The following is a 5421-nucleotide window of genomic DNA, read 5'->3' as shown; positions in this document are numbered from 1 at the left end:
TGCACCCGTGCTATTTTTAAACTGCTTTTTACATTCTACTTCATTATACCGAATGGCTGCATTGTATCCATTTTTTGTTGTGGTGGTAGCAAAAATTTAAAACTAATTCCATGTTGATGTTATTTAGATCCTTCACTAAAAATATATAATTTTGTGGTGAACATCTTTGTATACATAATTAGCACCTTATATTAAATTCCTATTAGTGGGACATCTGTCGGTTGTCACACTGTGGCGGCTGCATGTCGCTGTGAGGCTGAAGCTCTGCCACAGGCATTCACATTCCAGCAGGGTCCCCCATGGTGGGCAGGTTTCAGCGGAGCTTCCAGACTAAGACAGACTGGGAAGAAGGACCTGGCCAACCTCTTCTAAAAAATTTGGCCATGAAAGCCCCATAAAGAGCCAAGGAGCATTGTCTGATAGAGCACCGGAAGGTGAGAGGATGGCGCAGAAAGACTGGCCAGGGCTCCTCTCTGCTGCACACAGGGTGCTAGGAGGCGGGATCGACTGGACAACAAGCGGAATTTCTGGATCGGTGAGTTTGCACATTTAAATATTTTGAAACATAACGACAGAGCACTTTCTAGGAAGGTTGTTCAGGTTCATATTCCCATCTACGCTCACTCACCAGCGCTGCTTCAGGCACTGTCGGCCGAGAGCGCACCCCCTACGCCCTTGAACCTTTGCAGGTAAGTTCCAAAGCTCTTGGCAAAATACTGCCTCCCAGCGTCTGCCTTTGAGGTGAAAGCGCCTGCCGGGAGCCCACTGTGCCCTTTCCCTCCGACAAGCAAGGCCGTTTGCTTCTCTCTGCTGCCGCCTTGTGCTGGGACAGGAGAAGTTCACTACGGGAGGACCTGAGAGAGAGCCGCTGACAACCCCTGACTTCCAGGGCATGAAGGAGCCTGCGGTCAGAGCCCGATAACCTGTCCTAAACGGATCAGGGCCACAGAGAGTGAGGCTTCTGGGCCTCAGTGCAGAGGGACCCCTGGGACAGAGCCCCGAGGAGGCCCTGGAGTGAGGGCAGAAGAGCTCAGGGACTGAATTCTAAGTCCGGGGCTGCCCTTGATTTGCTTTTGAGCAAGTTTGTTCTTTGCCCTCTGTTTCTTCTCAGTGAAACGAGAGGTTGGCCCAGGCCAGCACTTTGCAAAATGCGGGCCGAGACCCATTACTGAGTTGTGAATTCTATTATTAAGCTGTGTCGAGGATTTTGTGGTTTTTTGATAGAAAGGACGGGATAGAGATTTATGGAAATATCAAAATGCATTGAGCCTAGTAAAGGCAGGTATCGCTACCCTCCCTACGAGCTGTTCTGGGTGGTTACGTTGTAACAGGTGTTTCTTACTGAGGATCTTGGACAATATGGTGTGAAGCCCACTGTCTCAGGAGATCCTAGAGTCCACTGGCCTGGAGCTTTCAGGTCTGATCGGGACTATTCCGGTGAGAAGACCCCGGGACGTGGGGGAAGCCTCGGTGCTGTGCTGGTCTTTTCTCTTTCCCTCCTCTTCCCAGCCGCTCTCAGACGACAGGAAGCCCCGGCTCTAACCCAGATGACTGGCAAGAGCTTCCTCTGGGGCCCCAAGCAAAAGCAGCAGACTAAGCGCTTGAGTCAGAATTTCTCCCCGAGCAGCTCCCTCTCAGGGGTGCCCAGGACGAGGCTGACAACGCAGGTGCAGACGCTGAAGCTGCTGACCGGCCGAGGCACGCGGTGCGGCCACGGTGCCAGGCAAAGACCCGTCAGCCCTGCTCATCGCCGCCCCGCGGCAACTGCAGGCGCAGGGGCAACCCCCCAATCCGGGAGCGAGAGGAAGCAGCAGGGCGGGAGGGCCGGGGCCGACCGTCCGCGCGCCGGGAAGGCGGCTCCTGGGGCAGAGCCGGCGGGCTGCGGGGGTGCGGCTGCGGGGGTGCGGCTGCGGGGGTGCGGCTGCGGGGGTGCAGCTGCGGGGGGGTGCAGCTCCCGGGCCGCCGCAGGGCAGGCGTCGCCGCGCGGGGGCAGCACGGCACCGAGGCGGGAGCGAGACGAACCGGCTCTCAAAGGCGGCGCGCAGCGGGGCCTGCAGCAGGGGCGGGCTTGCCGGTTCTCTTCCCGGGGCGCAGGAGGAGGAGAGGCTGGACTTCCAGATGGGCGCCCACCAGGGTTGGCTGGAGCTGGCTCCCACAGGCTCACCAGAGCCGGGGTGAAATTGTCAAAACATTTGCAAGCCAGTCGTTAAACATAGCCCTCGTTAAAACCTTACAATTAAATAAATTACATTAAACAAAGGTGATACACACTAAAAACTCATCACTTTCTGTTATGCTACAATCTGTTATCTATGTCCTTGCGGTGACTTACGTTTCTTCTGTCTGTACAGTGGAAATCCTATATAAGGCTGTGCCACCGCACACGGTGACATCACATCGCTGGCTGGAAATCGGTCGGGGCAGGAGAATTTACACCGTGGAAATCAGCAGACGCTACAAGTCAGGGGAGCAGCTGCTGCCGCTTTTGGAGAGCCAATTCTTGAGCATTTACCAGCACACCCCTGGGCCCACTCTCCTCCTTCCTCCAGTTCTGCAGGCTCGTCCCCACCCCAACCTGCCACTCTCACCGCTGTCAGTCTGAGAGTCCTCTTCAGAGGCTGGGAGATGCAAGACATGGCTTTGACCTTTAGCACTGAGAAGACTTAGTGACCGTACCTGGGCAAGCAGACAGGGAAGAACTTACAACAGAGACTGGAGTTCAAGAGGAGGAGGCTGGGGAGGGGCAGCACGCTTCCCCATGACTCCTCCCCGCCCTGGCCCCCCACAACCCTGCCATATGGGAGGCGGTGAGAGGAGAAGGTCGCCCTGAAGAAAAAAACGCGTGAAAGAAACTTGGCTAGCAAAAATTTGAAGGGCTGGCATGAGAGTGAGTGTTCAGCTCTGATCCATCTGGATCCAGGAGGTAAAATTAAGGCCAAGAAATACAGATTTGACTTAATATGAAGAACCTCAACTGGAGCCATTCAAAGATGGAATGCACTGGCTCATGAGTGCTACTTCCTCCCCAGTGGAAGGGATGCATAAAAGAGAACTCAAGAATTAGTCAAGAAGTATTGCTACTTCTTGCTACTCACACTGTGGTCCACAGACCAGAATCATCACGTAATCTGGGAAATTATTAGAAATGCGGGCTCTCAGGCCCCACGCAGACCTACTGAATCGGAATCTGCATCTTAATAAGATCCCACGTGATTTTCAGCACGTGATAATTTCAGAATCGTCAAACTGAATTACCTTCTAGATGTCTTTGGGGGGTTACTCATTACATTATTGTTTATCATGGCACCTTATATGGAAGTAACCTATCTATAATTTGGGGAACTGGGTAATAGATTACAGTAAATCCATATGACGCAATAACTATTCACACAGTAAAAAGAATGAGATAACTTTCACATGCTTATAAGAATGAGATCCAAGCTACATTGTTACAGGAAAAAAGCAAAGTCATGTGTAAAATCAAAATTTGTTCTGGATCATCAATCAAATTTTTAAAAACACAGTCAAGAGAGCCAGCCCAGCGGTTTCATTTTGGTGCACTCCACTTTGACGGCCCGGTTTTGGTTCCTGGGCACGGAACCACACCACCCTCTGTCAGTTGCCATGCTGTGGTGGCGGCTCACATAGCGGAACTAGAAGGACTTACAACCAGGATGTACAACCATGCACTGGGGCTTTGGGAAGGGGGAAAAAAAAGAGGAAGACTGGCAATAGATGTTAGCTCAGGGCAAATCTTTCCCTGCAAAAAAGAACCAACAAAACTAGTCATGAGCTGCATAACAACATTTTGGTCAATGACGGACCTCATATACAACGGTGGTCCCATAAGATTGGTACCATATAGCCTAGGTGTGTAGTAGGCTGCACCATCTAGGTTTGTGTAAGTGCGCTCTGTGATGTTCGCACAACAAGGAAATCGCCTAACGATGCATTTCTCAGAAGGTATCTGCTTCACTAAGTGATGCATGACTGTGCAATGGAAGGTGTACAAGTACCAGAAGAAAATATGGGGGTATATTTTTACAATCTTGAAGTGTGCAAGATCTAAGTATGTCTCAAACTCAGAAGTCATAAAAGAAAAAATTGATAAGCGCAGACATATGAAAACCAAACACTCCTTCTTGGCAAAAAACACTGTGAAAAGGCACAGGCACAAATGACAGATTAGAAAAGTATTTGCAACATCATAAACAGGAGGTTACCTTAATAAAGAGTTCCTACAAATCAATAAGAAAAGGACCAACAATTTCATAGAAAAAATAGACAAAGGATTTAAGCATTCACAAAAAAGGAAATGCAAATAAATGCCTTTTAAACACGTGAAAGTTCAGTATGTGAAGCAAGTTTGACACAGTAGTGAGCATGGAGCAGATGCTCTCATATAGTGCTGCCTCTGTGGAGGGCTCTTGGCACCATCCCTCGAGTTTAAAATGTACACGCCCCTTGGCCCAGCTATTCCTATAGATGCACAATGTAAAATGACATATATTGAAGAATATTACTTAAACACAAATATAATAGCGAAAAATTGAAAATAACCTAAATGTCCATCAACAAAGATCTGATTAATTAATTTGTCATACGCATTCAATGGAATACGATAAAGCCATCAAAAATATTAAGGTAACTCTATGTGGACTGAAATAGAGAAGCCACCTACACATTTCTAATTAAAAAAGACATACTTCCCTGGTAGAGGAGGTAGCGTGTCACGAAGGTGGTTTTCCTAGGTGGGGGCTCATTCATTGCACTCTGGATGTGCTGACCCCTGCAATGTCCCCAAATGTGGGACACCTGACTGCAAAATTTGTGGTAGTGCAGGACTGTGTTCATACCTCCCCCTAGAAAAAAAGACACAGAACATTATGCAAAATACGTTGCCGTTTGTGTTAAATTATGAGCTTTTATATTCTTAGAAATGTCTGGAATGATAATAAAGAGGTACTATGGGATCTGAGAAAGGAATTGTGGACCAAGAGTCGAGGTAGGAGGGAGACCAGCTTTTCAATCAATACCCTTCTAAAACTATTTACAGTTTAAAAATGCTTTAACTTGAAACTTTTTCAAAAACTCAGTCATAGGGAGGTAAGCGTCCAGGGCGCAGACCAAGCACCCCGTCTCTTCTCAGACTTGAGCGGATGGAGCGTCCTTGGGTCTGCCCTTTCTGCTCTCTCTCCCTAGTCAAATCCCTTTTCTTGAAGGCTCAGTCAAGCCTCCGACCCCCTCCGGCAAGCCCATGAGGCCGCCTTCACCGTTCCCCAAGGGCCAGGGGGCGGGGGTCTCTCCTGGCGGCTCTGTGCGGTACTTGCTTCTCCACGTGCACCATTAGAGCTGTCTGGACTTCCCTGCGTCACCCGGAGCGTCATGTGTCCTTGGCAAGGAGTCACTCCTCTCTCCCGT

General features: G+C 49.5%; 1 non-coding gene across 1 annotated transcript; it reads left to right on the top strand.

Annotated features, from left to right (window-relative positions):
- Positions 1-4702: 4702 nt before the first annotated feature.
- On the top strand, positions 4703-4865 carry LOC124251629 (U1 spliceosomal RNA). The gene has a single exon (XR_006891821.1). It is a non-coding gene; the product is annotated as a U1 spliceosomal RNA (small nuclear RNA).
- The last annotated feature ends 556 nt before the right edge of the window (positions 4866-5421 follow it).

The sequence above is a fragment of the Equus quagga genome, chromosome 13, assembly GCF_021613505.1.
Source record: "Equus quagga isolate Etosha38 chromosome 13, UCLA_HA_Equagga_1.0, whole genome shotgun sequence".
Classification (NCBI taxonomy): Eukaryota; Metazoa; Chordata; class Mammalia; order Perissodactyla; family Equidae; genus Equus; species Equus quagga.
Note: the sequence above shows the minus strand (reverse complement) of the source record. Positions and strands in the feature narration are given on the sequence as shown.